This window comes from Lactuca serriola, chromosome 9 (genome assembly GCF_051521515.1).
Source record: "Lactuca serriola cultivar US96UC23 chromosome 9, Lser_US96UC23_V15, whole genome shotgun sequence".
Taxonomy (NCBI): Eukaryota; Viridiplantae; Streptophyta; class Magnoliopsida; order Asterales; family Asteraceae; genus Lactuca; species Lactuca serriola.
The window spans coordinates 2,764,043-2,785,426 of record NC_136416.1 but is presented as its reverse complement, the minus strand read 5'-3'; positions in this window follow the sequence as shown (position 1 = coordinate 2,785,426).

Sequence of the window (21,384 nt, the reverse complement as noted above, 5' to 3'; positions counted from 1 at the left end):
GGAGGAGGGACGATTCAAAATTCAAATGATAAGGGTTAGGTCCCGTTTGATAGTTTCTGTCTGGAAAAGTGCTGTCTGGTAAAGTGCTGTCTGGGAAAGTTTTCTGACTGAGAAAGAAACCATGCTGTTTGATTGTACATCTGATTGACTGTGCTGAATGATGATAAAAAGTAATAATTCAATAAAAATAAATTTAAAAAAAGTTATTTAAAAAAAATTAATAATCCAATAAAGAAAGAAAGAGGCGGGGTTTGGTATATAAGCCAATTCAGCCAGAAAGATATGATTTTGGGGCTTTCTGGGAAAGACATATCTTACCGGGAAAGACCCCTTCTTTTGTGCAAATCAAACAGTCTTTCCGGTCCATTCAGCCAGAAATATCTGTTTGGACCTGGAAAGATGCGTATCAAACGGGGCCTTAAAGAACTTCCAATATTCCATTTCCATCTGGTCCAAAATAGACAAAGAACTCAGTTTCGCTTGCTGTGTCGCTGCTCCCAGATAGGAATTTTCACGTTTTGACAATATTGGTCCCTCTGGTTCTGCATATAAACGATAGCTCCCCCAAAAATGTTTTTTCTAATAACAATAGTTTCTGAAATTGCAATCTACACCCTAGACTTATATATATATATATATATATATATATATATATATATATATATATATATATATATATATATATATATATAAATTCATTCAAAATAATTTATTTATTTAATTAACTCATTATTATTATTATTATTATTAAACAATAAGAGAATTACGTACCGGAATGGAAATAGGGGGTTACACCAAGAGTGTCAAAGACTTCTTCTGATTAGTCTATAGGGTGTCAATACAAAATGGTTGACAAAATATTAGCTAATCAAATTGCTTCAATGGTGGACATGTTGATGAGTTTTAAGCAATTAACTTTATTAATGGGAGAAAAATCTTAGATGACCCGTATGATAATGAATGAAGTGTTGTCACGGTGTAAGACTAATGATTATGTTCATTAGGATTTCCTTGATGATATTGTTGGTATGGTGGGCTTTGGTGACAAGTGGAGAGGTGGATTCTAGGGTGTATGCAATCGTCTAAGGGCTCGATTTTGATTCACGACTTGCCTACTAAAGAATTCTAGTTTTCCAAGGGTCTCCGTTAGGGTGATCATATCTTGATTTTTTTTCTTATTTATCTTGGTTATGGAAGCTTGCATGTAGATTTTCAAAAGATAATTGATTGAAATATTTTTTTTCTGGTATTTATATTGGCCTTGATACTACTCTTCTTATTTCATATTTGTTTTATGCTGACGATGCAATCTTTATCGGAGAGCGAAAGGATATGAATATTACTAATATTGTTAGGGTGCTACACTATTTTTATTTGTCTTTTGGTCTAAAAGTAAACCTACATAAAAGTAAACTTTTAAATATTGGGGTTCCTTATCCGGAGATTGAGAATATGGCAAAAAATATAGGTTGTGTGACAATGAAGACACACTTTTCTTATTTCGGCCCTTATTGTTGGAGGTAATATGTCTAGGTTGGAGTATTAGCGTTAGGTTGTTCATAAATTGGTGGTGAAACTTTCTAATTGGAAAGTCAAAACTTTTTTAGTTGGAGGTAGATTGACCTTGTTAAAGTCAATTTTGGGTTCCTTACCCACCTATTTTATGTCCTTATATAAGGATCCAATGTGAGTTTTAGATAAGCTTGAATCTTTGCATAACAAATTCTCTGTGGGGGTGATTTAGAAGAAAACAAGTTGACTTGGATTAGTTAAAGAAATTTGGCGCATAAGTGGTGTGTAAGGTTTGGGGTAAGTAGCTTGTTGGCTTAACCGAGCCCTTTTGTTTAAGTCGATGTGCAGAGCTAGTCCATAGATTTTTCATGTCCCAGTCGAATAAACTTAATAATGCCCCTCTATTTGCACTGAGCCCATATACAACATGAATTTATGTAGAAAAAAATCGTTATTACATTTTATTTGAAAATATTAGCCTTTGTAAAAACTAAAAAATACAACCATCACCTACAACTTTAACATTGCATTTCCAGGTTTTCCCTTTAAACCATTATTATATAAAAATCCTTGCAAAATTGGTCCCTATCCGAGTATGCTGGACGTACTCTATGAGTATGCTGGGTGTACTGGCTCTTAAAAAGGTCGCGGAGGCGCCGAGTACACGGGGCGTACACTTGGTAGGGACAAACCCTAATTTTTAGGGTTTGTGCCCTATTTAAACACCTTAAGTTACCTTTGGGGTTTCTAATGACCAACTTCCATCTCTCAAAACCCTAAGAACAAAACCCTAGCCCTTATTTGAGTGTTGTGAGCCTTTATTGTGATTTTGAGGTGTTTTTGGATCCTTTGAAGGAAGTGAAGCTTTGGTGGACTTGGAGCTTGAAGATCCATAATTCTTCATCAACTTTGTAAGTTATTTGAGGTATAAAGATCCTAACTTGATGGTTCCTTATGACAGATCTAGCTTAGGGCTTGTCTTTATGCTTTTTATGGTCCTTTAAGCCATGATTGAGAGTATGAGCTACTCCAGAAGCTAAGGATGGTAGATCTTGGCATTTTTGAGGTCCCTTGTTCATAAAAATGCAATCTTGATGAGTCATCTTGGCCCATGCATGAGTTAGAGTTACTCTTATGGTTCTTTTTGAGTTTTGGGCCCTATTAAGTCATGAAAGAGTGTAAAGTTGCCAACTTTATGTATTAAGACACCATTTAGGATCAGATTTTAGAGTTTCACTTAGAGGCTTAATCGATTAAGTGCTTAATGGAAGGGGCTGGTTGCTTGTGGAGTACCCATCTCGTACGCTACGCGTATTGGCCCCAGAGGGAGTACGCTGGGCGTAAGTCTGAGTACATCGGGCGTACCCATCTCGTACGCTACACGTATTGGCCCCGGAGGGAGTATGCTGGGCGTAAGTCTGAGTACATTGGGCATACTCAGCAGCTTCACTTTTGTTGACTTTCGTGTTTTGGGCCAAATTTGGACTTTTAGGGTTTGGGACTTGTTGGGCCAATAGTCTTTTGACCTTTGGGGTATTTTTTGGCATTAGGCCATCTTGGATTGGGCCCATAATGGGCTTTGGGTGCCATTTAGAATTTTGGGCTATATTGGGCTTTTGGAGCTATTAGGTTGGGCTTTGGTTATTGGGCCAAGTGAGGAAATGGTAAAATGGTCTTTTACCCTGGGAGTTGGACAATTGAATGAGATTCATAATTTTGGTTTATGAACCAATTTATTAATTGGGTTTACTTGATTGGTTAGCACGAGGATTTTTCCAGATCAACAGTCCAAGCTTTTATCTGAGACATTCAATAGCTTGAAGTGAGTTTATTCACTATGCTTGGTGGGTCGAAGGAACCAATGGCGACCCATGATTTATTATGGTTAGGATGCTAGTTGTATGTGTGACTCTTGTGTAACAGCCCGAAATCTCAGGTATTGTTTAATTATGTTTTTGGGGTGAGTTAAGAGGGGACTCGGCGAGTTGGAGCCTAGACTCGCCGAGTAGGATCGCAGACTTGGTCGCGGGTCCGCGACTGGACTCGACGAGTCCCGATATGGACTCGGCGAGTCGACGCTGTTCAGCAGAAACCCTAACCGTTCGGTTTTGGATCGTATATAATGCTCTTATATGCCGTCATTGTCCGTCTTTAGTCGATTGAGAGGAAACCTAAACGGCTGTGGGCATCTAGAGCAAGATTGGAGGATATTAGGGCTTGAAGAGATTGTTGGGCAAGGAGGAGAAGGGTTTTGGCTAAAGGAACAGCAAGGGATTCGAGTTCTGCGGTTTGGAGACTCAGAGAGGGCATATTCCAGGTAATATTTCGGATTCCTTTATATTATTTTGATGTGTATGCGAAATTAGGGTTTATGAAACCCATTTAGTGATTAGATGGGTTATTATGTTATTACCCAAATGTTTATACCCCAGTAATAAGGTGTTTAGAAGTCCAGAAAGTCCCATGATTGTATATCTCGGGACCATACGTAATTCAGGAAGCAGTTGATCGTCTGCATGGCATGGACTCGCCGAGTTGTTCTTCAGACTCGGCGAGTAGCTTGAAGATTTACTGGGACTCGCCGAGTTGTTCTTCAGACTCGGCGAGTGGAGTCGGGGTGGCCCCGCGATTCTTCCAGGGGTAACTCGTCGGGTCGAGGAGGATACTCGACGAGTAGATAAGGAATCTCAGAAAGTTGGAGGACGTCTAGACTCGCCGAGTCGCCATGGTACTCGCCGAGTCCGGTCAAGTTGACCGTTGACCGTTGACCAGAGTTGACCTAAGTCTGACTTCTTAGGGATAGTCACACTTAGAAGATATAAGTATTAATGAGATATGTGATGTTATAGGGAGGTTGTAGCTCGTCGGATTGTGCACGAGTGATTTCAGGATTTGCTAGCTTTCAGCTTTTACGAGGTGAGTCTTCTCACTATACTGTACCCGGAAGGGTTTGACTGTGTGACCGGAAGGTCGGATATGATATGTGATATGTATGCTATATGTGGTAAGTTATTTGTTATATGTGCTACGTATGTTATGGGCCGGAAGGCGATTATATTATGGGCCGGAAGGCAATATGTTATGGGCCGGAAGGCGATATGTTGTGTGATGGACCGGAAGGTCGGCGTGGGTAGGACCGGAAGGTTTACCCAGCAGGGACGGAAGTCCCCTGAGACACATGGACCGGAAGGTCGGGCCTGGAAAGGCGTATGTGCGTAAGTTGTATATTGGGGAACTCACTAAGCATTTATGCTTACAGTTGTTGTGCATGTATTTCAGGTACTAGCGAGAACCGTGGGAAGGCGCCGGCGTGATCGATACACACTGAAGACTACTTTTATGATCTTGGGATTTTGGATTATTTGTATTTGACAGAACACTTAAACTATTTATGCCTTGTTTTGAATGGAAATAAATCTATTTTTAAAATGAAAAATTTGTTTGAAAATTTGAGTTGTTACAATTGGTATCAGAGCCTTGGTTTGAGGGATTCGGGTGCACCTTCGGGAGTAGCTGAACTCAAACCGAGGATTTGAGGGAAACTTTTTAAATAAAGGCATAAACTTTTGTAAATGGTTTTGTGGTAAGCAAGAACGAAGCAGTGTGTACGATCAGTCAGCGCCCGAACGGTAAAGATCCCCAAAATACCTTACAATATTATATGATATGAATTGTTATGCATGCTAGAAGACTAGGTATCCATGATAGGACTAGAGTGGCCTGATTTGTGATGCCTTAGTCTAGGGAAATTTGCCTATATGAGATGTGTTGCTAGCATGCGGGTAGATAGTGCATATCAGCAGTAGAGTACTCACTATCCGGAGTTTGGGGAGGAGGACTTGGGATGAACACTGATGCGATGTGGTCGGTAGTATTGGGCCCGTACTACCGAGGACACCGGGTCAGTGGGAGACCCAAGTAAGAATCCCTGGATATCGGGGACTGAGTAGGGTTGCGTATCGAGTGCGATTATACTCGGAGGAGTCTCTGATAGTTTTATGTTGTATTTCAGAGACATCATGGTTAGACCACGCCACGGAGCGAGTACGAGCGGTGTGAGTGACGAGGATATTCGTCAGATGATTCACGAGGAGGTGGCGGCCGCGATCCGGGCTGAGATCCCGGAGATGTTTGGGTCTATTAAGACCACCCTGATGGAGACATTCGATGAGCGGTACGCCGCGTTGACTGAGGCTGCAACCGCTGCAGCTACCACAGCTGTGGCCACTGCTAGGCCATAGGGAGGTGACTCGTTGCTGTTCCGAGAGTTCAGCAACACGAAGCCACCGGAGTTCGATGGGACGCAAGATCCGATTGCTGCGATGAGGTGGATCGCGGACATAGAGGGGTGCTTCTACACGTGTTCATGCCCGGAGCACCTGAGGGTACGGTTCGCTTTGAACCAGCTCCGCCTGGGAGCGAAGGACTGGTGGAAGTTCGTGACGGCGAACTTCACTTTGGCAGAGACTACAGCGGTGACATGGGAGGGGTTTACTGCCATGTTCAGGGATGAGTACGTTCCCCCGGTGGAGAGGGAACGATTGGTGCAGGAGTTCTTAACCCTCAAGCAGGGTACTGATTCTGTTGCGGTGATTATGCGGAAGTTTCATGAGAGGGCAATGTTCTGCCCCGAGCTGGTGTCCACTGATCAGGCTCGGATGAGCCGGTACTTGGGAGTGTTGAGGAGGGATATCCGGGAGTTTGTGTCGAACTCCACCTACCATACTTTTGCTGAGCTTCAGGCGAATGCCAGGAAGCGCGAGATCGAGTTGGAGACCCAGGCCAGGGAGGAGGCAGAGTCTCAGCGGGTGGACCGGCGACCGGCTCAGTTCCAGCCGGCAGCCAAGCGGACCAAGTCCGCCGATGCGAGGACGGGAGGTTCGAAGAGCCGCACTTGCGGAAAGTGCGGCAAGGGTCATGAGGGGGCGTGTCGATCTGGTGCTTGCTACAAGTGTGGCAAGGAGGGGCACATTGCTAGGGAGTGTCCCAAGGGATTTACGGTTTGCTTTCATTGCAACCAGACTGGCCATAGGAAGGCCGAGTGCCCTCAGCTTCTTCAGGGATCTGCACCTGCTGCCGGAGCTACTGCGACTCGACCGGTGAAGGCCGAGGCCCCGAGGGCCCGGGGGAGAGCCTTTCAGCTGACTGCGGAGGAGGTCCGCGCTGCGCCCGATGTTGTGGCAGGTATGTTGTAATTCATGTAATTATTTTAATGTCGAGATGTTATGCTTATGTTATTATATGCGTAGGTACTTTTCTTGTGAACTCTGTGCCTGCCTTAGTGTTATTTGACTCGGGTGCGAGTAGGTCCTTTGTGTCCTTAGCCTTTAGTCAGCATATCAGCGTTAGTCGTGAGTCGTTGAGTCGACCTTTGAGAGTTTCTATAGCTGACGAGAAAGTGATTTGTGCCACGGAGGTTCTTCGGGGATGTGTACTAGAGATTTTCGGGGTTGAATTCCCGATTGACCTAATCCCTATTGCGATGGGTGATGTCTGTGTCATCGTAGGCATGGACTGGTTGAGCCGATTCGGCGCTGTCATCGACTGTGAGCGTCAGCTGGTGACCATACGAGACCATAGTGGGGGAGTCCTTTCAGTGTACGGCGAGGGTACCCGTTCGGGATCAGCTTTTTGTTCGGCCGCTAGGGCGAGGCAGTGTCTACAGCGGGGCTGTAAGGGTTTTGTGGCGTATGTGATGGATACGCGGGAGGTTCCCGAGAGACCGAAATCAGTTGAGGAGGTCCCTGTGGTGCGTGAGTTTCCAAATGTTTTCCCCGAGGAGCTGCCGGGAGTACCTCCTGTGAGGCAAGTAGAGTTTGGTATCGATCTGGTTCCGGGGGCCGCGCCTATTGCTAAGGTGCCTTATCGTCTTGCACCTCCAGAGATGCAAGAGTTGTCCTCGCAGCTCCAGGAGCTGTTGGGGAAGGGATTCATTCGGCCGAGCAGCTCGCCGTGGGGAGCACCTATTCTGTTCGTCAAGAAGAAGGATGGTTCACACCGGATGTGTATTGATTACCGGGAGTTGAACAAGTTGACGGTCAAGAACCGTTACCCGTTACCGAGGATCGATGATTTATTCGATCAGTTGCAGGGAGCGTCTTGGTTTTCCAAGATCGATCTGAGGTCAGGGTACCATCAGGTGAGAGTGCGGGAGGAGGACGTCCAGAAGACAACGTTTAGGACGCGATATGGGCATTATGAGTTTGTGGTGATGCCTTTCGGACTCACCAATGCCCCGGCGGTGTTCATGGATCTCATGAACAGGGTATGCAGACCGATGTTGGATCGGTCAGTGATTGTATTCATCGACGACATTCTGGTGTATTCTAGATCTAGAGAGCAGCATGAGGAGCATTTGAGGGAGGTCCTTGAGGTATTGAGGTTGGAGAAGCTTTATGCAAAGTTCTCCAAATGTGACTTCTGGCTGCGAGAGGTCCAATTTCTAGGACATGTTGTCAATCAGAAAGGGATATTGGTCGATCCGGCCACGGTTGAGGCGGCGATGAGTTGGGAGGTGCCGAAGTCACCTTCTGAGATCAGGAGCTTCCTTGGGTTGGCAGGGTATTACCGGAGATTCATCAAGGATTTCTCCAAGATCGCAGTGCCACTCACCAGATTGACCCGGAAGGGTGTTGCATTCTCATGGGGGCCCGAGCAGCAGACCTCCTTTGAGACACTTCGCCAGAGGTTGTGCGAAGCCCCGGTATTAGCTCTTCCAGAAGGGATGGAAGATTTTGTGGTATATTGCGACGCATCGATTTCGGGATTGGGTGCAGTGTTGATGCAGAGGGGTCATGTGATAGTTTATGCGTCGAGGCAGCTGAAGCCTCATGAGGCGAGATACCCTACGCATGATTTAGAGTTGGGAGCAGTAGTGTTCGCTCTCAAGATTTGGCGTCACTACCTGTATGGGGTTCGATGTACGATATATACGGACCATAAGAGCTTGAAGTATTTGATGGATCAGCCCAACCTAAATATGCGTCAGAGGAGGTGGTTGGATGTGGTCAAGGATTACGATTGTGAGATCCTGTACCACCCAGGCAAGGCTAATGTGGTAGCCGACGCGTTGAGCCGCAGGGCGGAGAGCACTCCATTGCGAGATGTATGCTTGAGACTGACTGTGATGACTCCAGTATTGGACGCTATTCGTGGGGCACAGGCAGAGGCTGTGCGACCAGAAATGCAGAAGAAAGAGCGGGTTGTGGGGTTAATTTCAGAGTTTGTTAAGGATAGTCGAGGGCTTATGACGTTTCAGGGTCGGATCTGGGTACCGTTCGTGGGCGGTACGCGTATTACTTTAATGGAAGAGGCTCATAGATCGAAATTCTCGATCCATCCCGGTGCTACAAAGATGTATTTGGATTTGAGGAAGGAGTATTGGTGGCCCTGTATGAAGAGGGACGTGGCATGGTTCGTTGAGAGGTGCTTGACCTGCCGTAGGGTTAAGGCCGAGCACCAGAGACCGCATGGCAAGTTACAGCCATTGGAGATCCCCGAGTGGAAGTGGGATCAGATCACTATGGATTTTATCACCAAATTGCCGAGGACTGCCAGGGGAGTTGATGCAATTTGGGTGATTGTGGATAGGTTGACGAAGAGTGCACACTTCCTTGCCATCAGCGAGAGTTCTTCAGCGGAGAAGTTGGCGGAGATATATGTGAGAGAAGTGGTATCTCGGCATGGGGTGCCGATCTCGATTGTGTCAGACCGTGATGTGCGCTTCACTTCCAGGTTCTGGAAGAAATTCCATGAGGAGCTAGGTACTAAATTGCATTTTAGTACCGCATACCATCCCCAGACAGACGGTCAGAGCGAGCGGACGATTCAGACGCTGGAGGACATGCTCCGAGCGTGTGTGTTAGACTTCGGGGGTAGTTGGGATGCGTATTTACCATTGGCAGAGTTTTCCTACAACAACAGCCATCATTCGAGCATTGGTATGCCACCTTTTGAGCTGTTGTATGGTAGGAGGTGTCGGACCCCCATTTGCTGGGGAGAGGTGGGAGAGAGAGTAATGGGCAGCACGGAGATCGTGCTCCAGACGACAGAGCAGATTCAGCAAGTGAAACAAAGGTTATTGACTGCCCAGAGCCGACAGAAGAGTTATGCAGACAGGCGCCGATCCGAGCTTGAATTTCAGGTCGGCGACTTCGTTCTCCTGAAGGTCTCTCCTTGGAAAGGGGTGATTCGATTCAGGAAGAGGGGCAAATTGGGGCCCCGGTATATTGGGCCATTTCGTGTGATTGCAAGGATAGGCCGGGTAGCCTATCGGTTGGAGTTGCCAGCGGAGTTGGGTCAGATCCACGACACTTTTCATGTGTCGCAGTTGAGGAAGTGCATAGCCGATGAGTCGGCAGTGGTTCCATTGGAGGATATTCAGGTGGATGCGAGCCTAAATTACGCGGAGAGACCAGTGGCTATCAGAGATCGGAAAATCAAGGTTCTGAGGAACAAGGAGGTACCTCTGGTGTTGGTTCAATGGCAACACCGTAAGGGATCGGAAATGACTTGGGAACCGGAACGCGAGATGCGGGAGCAGCATCCGGAACTATTTGCAGAGTGAGACTTCAAGGGCAAAGTCTAATCCAAGTGGGGGAGAGTTGTAACAGCCCGAAATCTCAGGTATTGTTTAATTATGTTTTTGGGGTGAGTTAAGAGGGGACTCGGCGAGTTGGAGCCTAGACTCGCCGAGTAGGATCGCAGACTTGGTCGCGGGTCCGCGACTGGACTCGACGAGTCCCGATATGGACTCGGCGAGTCGACGCTGTTCAGCAGAAACCCTAACCGTTCGGTTTTGGATCGTATATAATGCTCTTATATGCCGTCATTGTCCGTCTTTAGTCGATTGAGAGGAAACCTAAACGGCTGTGGGCATCTAGAGCAAGATTGGAGGATATTAGGGCTTGAAGAGATTGTTGGGCAAGGAGGAGAAGGGTTTTGGCTAAAGGAACAACAAGGGATTCGAGTTCTGCGGTTTGGAGACTCAGAGAGGGCATATTCCAGGTAATATTTCGGATTCCTTTATATTATTTTGATGTGTATGCGAAATTAGGGTTTATGAAACCCATTTAGTGATTAGATGGGTTATTATGTTATTACCCAAACGTTTATACCCCAGTAATAAGGTGTTTAGAAGTCCAGAAAGTCCCATGATTGTATATCTCGGGACCATACGTAATTCAGGAAGCAGTTGATCGTCTGCATGGCATGGACTCGCCGAGTTGTTCTTCAGACTCGGCGAGTAGCTTGAAGATTTACTGGGACTCGCCGAGTTGTTCTTCAGACTCGGCGAGTGGAGTCGGGGTGGCCCCGCGATTCTTCCAGGGGTAACTCGTCGGGTCGAGGAGGATACTCGACGAGTAGATAAGGAATCTCAGAAAGTTGGAGGACGTCTAGACTCGCCGAGTCGCCATGGTACTCGCCGAGTCCGGTCAAGTTGACCGTTGACCGTTGACCAGAGTTGACCTAAGTCTGACTTCTTAGGGATAGTCACACTTAGAAGATATAAGTATTAATGAGATATGTGATGTTATAGGGAGATTGTAGCTCGTCGGATTGTGCACGAGTGATTTCAGGATTTGCTAGCTTTCAGCTTTTACGAGGTGAGTCTTCTCACTATACTGTACCCGGAAGGGTTTGACTGTGTGACCGGAAGGTCGGATATGATATGTGATATGTATGCTATATGTGGTAAGTTATTTGTTATATGTGCTACGTATGTTATGGGCCGGAAGGCGATTATATTATGGGCCGGAAGGCAATATGTTATGGGCCGGAAGGCGATATGTTGTGTGATGGACCGGAAGGTCGGCGTGGGTAGGACCGGAAGGTTTACCCAGCAGGGACGGAAGTCCCCTGAGACACATGGACCGGAAGGTCGGGCCTGGAAAGGCGTATGTGCGTAAGTTGTATATTGGGGAACTCACTAAGCATTTATGCTTACAGTTGTTGTGCATGTATTTCAGGTACTAGCGAGGACCGTGGGAAGGCGCCGGCGTGATCGATACACACTGAAGACTACTTTTATGATCTTGGGATTTTGGATTATTTGTATTTGACAGAACACTTAAACTATTTATGCCTTGTTTTGAATGGAAATAAATCTATTTTTAAAATGAAAAATTTGTTTGAAAATTTGAGTTGTTACATCTTGCATGCGCTGAATGTGAAATGTATACTGGGCGGGGCCTGATGAGTGTATTGTATGCTATTTTTCTTAGTGAGTATTGCATGTGTTTATGTGTCTATATGTATACTGGGTGGGGCCTGATGAATGTGAGGAGGCAGGCCCATCTCATATTATTGACGAATCTGTTGCAAGCGGGGCTCGATGGTTGTTAGGCATGGCCCATTGTATGTTTGATATGTATGATATGAGGTATTATGAGGAACTCACTAAGCTTCGTGCTTACGATTTTCAGTTTATGTTTCAGGTACTTCCGGATCGAAGGGGGAAGAGCTCGGGATGATCGCATTGCTCAAACCACATTGTTCCGCATTTTATTTGACTCTGATGTAATTGGATGATTATTGATATACTATGATTTCATTATGGTTTTTATGAAACATTTTAGATGATGGTTTTATTATTATAAAAATGAAATTTTTGGTCTTTAATTTTGGGACATTACAAGTTGGTATCAGAGCCTTGGTTTGAGGGATTCAGGCTCATGCATACTCTCAGGTGTGTCTAAAATCAAACTGAGGATTTGGTAGATTTTTCAAAAGGAAATGTTTTATAAAAAAAGTTTTTTAATAAAAGAAAGGAGTGTGTTGCATGTAATCGACCGAGCTCAAGTAAGTTTTCCCAAAATACCCATACATATTTTATGATATGATTTGATTTGTGAATCTGTGAATTGCATGCTAGATTAGGGCTAAGGATCTACTCAGGATTTGCCTGATAGAATGCTGGGAGAGATGCCTTTATATGCCTACTGTATGAGCTTGTAGACTTGCATGCTAGTACTGATTAGTCAGCGATATGATAGCCTGTTTAGGTTATGCTTGTTCCGATTACTCGATGCTCGAATGCTGCTTGCTTTATGCTTTTAGGAGTTCCCATTAACTTCAACTAACTAGTAAGTGAATATGTTAAGTTACATATTATTGAGACTAAGTAATTTGAGAAGGTTAGGTTTTAACTCTATTGCGCAACTCTTGTTTAAGTCCAACCGTTGTAGTGTGAGACTTTTCATTCGAAGATTTATCTAGTGTCGGTGAGATGTAATTATATCCGTGAGCTGGTTAGAGGGTGTTAAGGGGAGTTCCTCTTGGAGATGATGGCGGAGAGTAGTATGGGGATTGCCCTAAGAAAACCTAGGAAGAGGTTCGGTGCTGGAAGCATTGTCTTGTAGAGGGTTATATGTGTGGATAAGGGAGTAACTTCGAGGATTCTGAGCGATCCTTGAGGAAAGTACAAATAGATATGGAAGGTAGTATGGGACCGTACTATTGGAAGCAGATGATCTATACTCGAGTCAAGGAAAGCCACGATGATACCAGGAAGCTTGTAGAGTTTGGGATCCGTCAATGTTTATATATACGTGTGTTTTGATGGTTTAAATGGTCCACTTTCAGTATGGTGGTCACTCGAGGAGGACCTGGTAGTGGTTCTGGTACCGGTGAGGGTTCAAATTCGGGTTTTGGAGCCGGACAGTTGGATGATCAGATGCGGGAGTTCATTTCATCATAAATTACCCACAATATTATTGAGCATACTCTTGTGATCTTCAACATGGTTAAGGAGGGTATCATGGAGATTTTGGATGAGTGCTTGGGCGCTTTTCGTTCTGAGATGGTGGCGATGATGGGAGCTCGCACTTTGACTTTCCATGAGTTTCGGGCATGTGGAGCCCTGGAGTTATTCGAGAAGAAGGACCTGATTGCGAGCAGGCATTGGTTGGTGGACATTAGGAACACCTTTCGATCTAGTCTTTTTCCCGAGGAGGCGAAGGTCCAAATTGCATCCTGTCTTTTGAAAGACAAAGCTCGATACCGGTGGGAGGAGGTTGGAAATTACTTAGAGGCGAGGGGATTGAGTCCATGACTTGGGATGATTTTGTGACGAGATTTCGGGCTAAGTTCGCACCTGTGATTGTGGTCCAGCAGTTGGCGAGGGAGTTCCAGGACCTTCGCCAAACTATTGAGACGGTAGCGGAAATTACTGCTATGTTCCATGAGAGAGCGTTACTTGTTCCACAATATGTAGAAAATGAGGAGATGAAGAAGGTGAGGTACCATGAGATGCCGAGGAGCGATATCAAGCAGTTTGTGAGCTGATCCAATTGCAGGACACTGGATGATATGATAGCGAGGGCCACAAAGAGATAGAGATTGAATTGGAGATGGAGAGGAAGAGGAAAACATATTAGGTTCAGGGTTCAGAGGGTTCGGGAAATAGGCCCAAGGTTTTTGACTCGAGATCGAGAGGCCAACAGGGGTTGTGGAAAGTGCGGCAAGGTGCACAATGGGTCGTTCATGGTGAGTGGTTATGTCTGCTTCAAGTGCGACATAGAGTTATGTTTACAGTTTTAGTATAGAATCAATATCACCATCAATTCCTTGAAACAGTACAAAAAAATAGAAACAAAAGAAAATAAATAAAAACTAAAAGAAACAGTAAAAACAAATAAGGTCAAAAAGAGAAAGATGTAGCTTTTTCATGGAAAATCATAAAGACTTGATATAAGTTATCTTTTGAATTTAATGCTGATAAAGTACTTCCCCTTTTTAAGATACCTGTCACACAAACTTCTTGTCATAAAAGAAAGACAAAAAAAACACACATTTCACATCTTCAAACACATAAAAAATATAGAGATTAAGCACAAAAGAATCAAGACAAAGAGAGAGAGAGAGAGAGAGAGAGAGAGATGTTCTAATCCACTAAAAATGAGATTATTTTGATGGATTCCAAGCTTATCACCATGAAAGTGATGGGTTTTGGTCATAAGACATCCTATGTGCTCATACAAACCCTAATGCTTGGATCTAGGTTTCTCTATTGTACATGCAAGTTATCCAAGACTATAAACCCTAATTCTAGCATTCAAATAATCATATTAACATGAGAATAGGTTTATAATGTTACCTTGATTGTTATGTAGCAATAACAATCCCAAATCTCCTTGAATTGACTTTGGAAGGCTTAGAGTCACAAGTGTCACTCCTTTAATGGTTCACAAACACCATAAGCAAGAGGATGAAGAGGAGAGAGGATGGAGGCTGCCAAAAACGTGTTCTAACCCTAGAAGAGAAGTTCCCCACGTTTTTGAGCATTAAGGGTTCTATATATAGTGAGGCTATTAGGGTTATCAAACAAGGAAACCCTAATTTGGTTGCTTAAGCCCTAAGCAACCCATGGAGCCCTTTCTTAAAGCCTTGGACGACTTCATATGGGCTTCCCCCATATAATTCGTCCACCTTATAATAAAAGGCAATCCATGGCCCAAATTGCAATTATCTTATAATTACAATTCCAGTCCCTTAAGTTTAATTAATCTCTTTTAGTCACAAAACTAATTACCAATTAATTCTTGACTAATATTAATTAAACAATATGATTTCTCCTTTACTATATTATTCCCATAATATATTAATAAATCATATTTAATCCTTTCTCTCGATAATTCATCCTATCAAGTTGCTTTGGTGAAGGCAACCCAAAAGGACCATGCACCATCGGGTCAAGTACATACCAAAATAGTTATGGACTTAGACACTAATCCAACAGTATCCCACTTGGATAAGTTTAATAACTATTATGTGTATGACTTCAGATCCTGATCTGCAATCGTAGCTTTCCAAAGCCGCAGTCAACTCTGATCCTATCAGATACACGTGTCCTTAGATAAGGGATCGTATATTCCTCCATTCTAGATATCATATGAGATATGATTTCAAATCATTCTCTTTGTACTATATCTCGATTTCCGATTTATGACGAATGACTAATTGAACAAATCAAATTAGCCCTAGCCCGACCGAGCATTTACGTTTGTCATCACTAAATCATCGAGGGGCCCAAAGATATCGCTTTTATCCTACTTTGAATAAAAGGAACGGATAAACTTTGATACAATGCTTGCTTGCACTCACTCACCGAATCACACACAATAATATGTTTTATAACACCAAGTTACTAGTGCGTTTACATATTATCAATGTGCAACCGATTTGCAAGATACAACTCACACATCTCAGTTTCAAGAATATAAGATGTTATCGTCTCACCAATCACTCGTGATACAATTCATGGAGTGATCCAAGTGAGCGTGGGTTTAATCCAATGCTCAAATTATATTCATAAGCACCCATGAACGTTGCAGCAAACATTTGCTTATGTCTAATACCTTATAGACAATCCACACACCAATTCATGACAGTATTCATTCATATCTACTTCCAACATATGAACGACTGTGGCCCGTTTGAATAATTTGACTGTTCTTAACCAATTAAATCATTCTGGAAGTCAAAACATGCAAAGGTGAAACACAAGAATAATACTAATCCTATATGGCCTCAACCCTTTGAGTATAAATAAAACACCTTTTATTTATCACCATATCGATTACTCATTGTTTGTCGTTTCGGGTAATCAACTTCTTACTTGAATTACAACACTTGTCCCATGCTCCTAGCATGCACACAATGTTTACCTATGGTTCTTACTTTGTGAAATAGATCACATTGAACACATTTCCAATCATTCTCATTTCACAACTCCAAATCCATTTTTCATAAGTTTAAGAATGTCAAATTCTTGCCACTTATAATATATGCTTGATTCTAACATTTTATGCAACTATCCTTTCGTAATGTCACTGCACCAAAGTCACAAAGACTATTGCCAATGATATTACAAAGTCCTCTATCGGAGATTGTTACAAGACAATTCCTTAGATATGATGTTTCTCACTCAAAGAACATTCCTTTGAACATCCTTTTGCATAAAAGTTTCTAATCTAGTCATAGGTTTTCAATATTCAATTCCCCATATGGACACGTTTCCATATTTTCCATATGACAACTCATTCTTAATAGAATCTTTTCTATTCATAATAATGTCGATATTGTCCATCCAATATGGAAACATTTCCATATTTTCCATATGACCACTTATTCTTAATAGAATCTTTTCTATTCATAATAATGTCGATATGGTCCATTCAATAACATGCTTCCAACTACTCACAAGCAACCAATCATCGTCAAACTTTGGATTGTCCTTTGATAGTTGTTTAATTATTTTAGTCAAAACCGATTCTAGTCCCTTTTCCCTCTAAATGCGCTAGACATTTGGAAAATTTTAGAATGGTCAAACATTAAAGCATTTGCAATCGATCCTTTACCCGAAGCGTATGGGACACGACGCATAATGTTTTATTTGCTATGTTCTCAAAATTCGAATTGTGAAGAGGAATGCCGTAATCATAATCGAAATTTTAAGAACACACTATGTACCCTTGACTAAATTTATTAACATTTCTCAACTTAAACCTTTAGATTTGAAATGAAGCATAATATTCTCTCCCTTAATTATAGCAAAACAACTTTACAACCCTTACGACTTTGCAAGGTATAACTCTTGTTTTCTATAATTAATATTGCCAACTTGCAATACGTGCCTTAATAATCATACAATCATAACATTTATGCTCCCACTATCATGATGATTATTATAAAACATAACACTTATGCTCCCACTAGCTTCGACATGTATTCATAAACATCTTAACTTTCAGAAAAAAGATGCTAATTGAATTTCTTAAGTTCATGTTTCTAATACTTAGTGCTTTGATAATCTTTTATCAAGGCATATTGAACTTATACACCTTTACCTTCGATAGTTCATATGTGAGTCTAAACACTTAAGACTAATTGCCAAACCTCACAATTCAAATTATGGAAAAGGATACCGTAACCATAATCAAATTTGAGAATGCAATTTTTACAATCACTATCTTCTTAAAATCTTTCTTAGTGAAAGCATTTCCTCACAATCATTTTCATGAAGGAGGAAATCTTATGACACTTAGATTTAAATGGTGTATGTGTTCCTATCCATGTGAATTTGTTAAAACTAAAGTTTATGACAAATTCAAACTCATATGGACTGAACTTTCTTAATCTTGATTTCTTGCCTTATGGTAGCACAACTGCCCACCACGTCTTCCAAGTAGTTAAGCAGCTCACCTTTTCGTATCAATGTAACTTTCATTGATTAAGGTGCTTTGCCTTTTATGCGTTCAAAATGAGAACTCATAGGACTCACATGTATAATTAACTTGATTGGATTGGCACAGAAACAAAATAATGTCTTCACGATAGGTTGTAAACCTCAACTCGTGTGCTAGTGATGATCGATAAGGTTTATTTGATTTGTTCTTGAAACATTTCAAGACTATTAAGACTCCCACTGAGTCCTTGACATATACGATTCTCTTGTCAAAACATTTCTTGACAAACAAATATTCAAGAGTTAGTGTAGCTTTTATCAAAACTCTTCATAAATTGGTACTAGTTGGTCTTTGTCTTATCCAAGACATCACAACTTTCCACATTTGATGAATGTTACAAACCTTCTTAATACTTTTCACTCAATGTCACAATCTTAACTTTAAGACTTGTTATTGGGAAGAAGTATGATTGACTTCTTGATTTAACCATTTCTTCAATCCTTGATTCCTCTTCTTAGACATACAATTGTACTAAGACTTACTTAGAGGATCAATTGAGATATGGTTCTTAATCATTAAGACCTATTATAAAGCATAATAGCTACTCTCCCTTCTTCTTAGAATGGAGAAACTTTTATCTTTCTGCCTACTTGATTCTTCTTATTCGTTCTGCTATTGATTTAAACTTTTTCAATCAATTCAGAATTACACTTAATCTTGTAAGTATAATCATATTTACTAAACCTTTAGTAAATCATGACGAATATCTTTGTTACTCTTATGGTGAACTTGATCAACACGCAACTTTGTGTACTCGATCTCCTAGTCCTTCACTTGACACCTTGTCAACGAATTAGTCTAATTTCCAAATATGAAATTTCTCATTCATCGTGCAACCAAGTTGCATGATTCCAAATTTCTGTCCAGTTGAAACTTGGGCGTTGAGAAACTCTCCCTATTTGGTAAATTCTCGACTTTCCATAAATAACATAATAAGAACCAAATCCATTATTGCTAATAATAGAAACATTTTAACAACAATTTTTCATACACGCCATTGTAAGGATAAATAAATAAAATTTAAAATCAAAATTTATTTTATTGCGGAAAAATTTGTCCTTACAATGCAACTCATTTAAAAACTTATGCTAATACATCTTTCTTAGCAATCTAATTCTAACTCTAAGTAGTAGCTCAAGAATCTAATCTTCAAGAAATGCGATCGAAATCCATTCCTTCACGGTTAGATTCTGCTCACTTCTTCCCTTAAGCTTCCTTTCTTTTCTTCGATCCTACAAAACATCAATTGTAATCTTATCACATTATGTATTCAGAATCTAGAATGAAGCTTAAAAGAGTTAGTCAATGGATTTTACCTAAATTTGAGCCATACATTTCAACTCTCCCATCTCTTAGATCTCTTAGGTAAATATGGCAGCCTCGTCTCCAATGCCCCTTCTCTTGGCAATAAAAGCAAATCGACTCTTTTGGAACATGACATGGAACTACTTCAGATATCGCCTTTCTCTTATGATCAAACTTTTCGATCATTGCATGTCTTTCGTTGCCATTGTCTACATCCATTGAGCTCTCGAAGGCAGATTCACCAATCAACATTGCTTTTCTATTGCGCCAAACCATTGCTGATTCAGCAGCAATAAGCATATAGGTCAGATCTATAAGGGTCACGTCGCGGTTCATCGTATAGTACTCTCTTACGAACTCACTATACGAGTTAGGAAGTGATTGAAGAACCCAATCAACAGCCATTTCCTCACATACAACGGATCCCAACATTCTTAACCTATCAATGTGTGACTTCATCCCTAGGACGTGTGAACACACCGACTTTCCTTCTTTATGTTTACTTGTCAAAAGGGCTTGAGTGATCTTGAACTTTTCAAGCCTTTGAACTTGTGGGTTAGGGAGAATGATTGGAGGAGGAGGAGGAAGTGAAGCATGATTTCTTGTTCCTCGATCGAATCGTGGAATATCATCTTCATGTGGAATGCTTGTTCCACGGGATTTGAGAAGACCATAGTTGTCAAACTTTGACATCTACAAAACGGGAGAAAACGAATTCAAGTTAGTTGATTGATTGAGTCCTTAGCAAATCACCCAAATGAGATACTAAGGCTAGGACCCAACACAATATTCTACAACTCAGGAGAGGGATGTCGTAACCCTAATTGAAGAATATTTGAAGGTAAGTGAATGACGATTCACTAATTTCCACCACGAAAAACGAAAAAGAAATTTAAGTTTTAAATTTATGAAAACTCCTAGATCCTTTGAGATTCATTGAACTTTCAATGGCATGTTTGAATCTCGATATGCCCCTCTTGTTTGTGACTGGGATGCCGAGGATCACAAAGCGGGTGTGAATAACCATGCAAACTTACATGGTGCCCTCACATGTTACATCACCTATTCGATGTGTCGGTAAACCACACACGCTCCACCGAACTATGACAAACATTAAGTCACCCTTTGCTACCTTTGCTTAGAACCATTTAGTGTGTCGGTAAACCATACACGCTCCACTAACGTCTTTGCAAGGGCACAAAGTGTAATTTCACGGAATTGCATCAATTTACTTTTGCCTAAGTAACTAAGATTGGGAATTTGATGAATACATTTAGTTACTTTTATACTTCATTATACTTATAATGGAAGGTTTCGTCCTATCCTACCTGTTCGGATAACGACCCTCCACTAGTCAAGAGTGCGGTGGGTAAGAGTGGATACCCATTCAATCGCCATTTTATAGGCAATTTCCTTAAACACCCCTTATAGACCAGCTTCGTGAATGAGGCCTACTAACGGTAAGACTGACTTTTACTCATACATATATATAATGTTAGACTTTTAATGTTATATATAGTATAGGGTGTATTTTATACTTTTAAAATATTAGGTGGTCTAATTTAACAATTATACTTTTAATTCAATTAAATTTTAACCCAAAAATTTTATGGATTTATTAAACCTCTTTTAATTATACACCTTAATTAATTAATAAAACCATAAGGGTGTGATTTGAACTTTTTCAAAACAATACCAGGGTTTTAGAATTTAACATTCCTAATTAAACTTTTAATCAACTTTTAAATTCCAAAACTTGAGGGCAAGTTTTGAAACATTTGAAAACATTAGGGTTTAGATTTAAATATACATCAAAATTAAACTATTTAATCAAAATTTAAATTCCAAAACTTGAGGGCAAGTTTTGAAACCTTTTTCAAAACATTAGGGTTTTAACTATTTAAATTTCAAAACAACAAAACTATTGGGTTCAAATTTAAACTATAAAACCTAAAGGGGAAAATATGAAACATTTCATAACAACAAGGATCAAATAACAAATAATCTAAATTAACATTTAATTACATAATTATCCATATTTGATTTATTTAATGATTTCTTGCAAAACAATTTATCAATTTAGTCAAAATAATTAATCAATTATCACATAAGGAAACAATTATCTTATTAATTGATAAATATCTTCAATTAGATCAAAAATATAGTCATATATATCAAAAAATCGGATTTATATTGATCTAATATGATAAGGTAACTATCCATAAGCAAAAACAGCAAGAAATCGCGAAATACCCTCCATTTGACGAGTTGACTCGTCGAGTCTGTATGGACTCGGCGAGTCCAGCCTCCAGAATCCAAA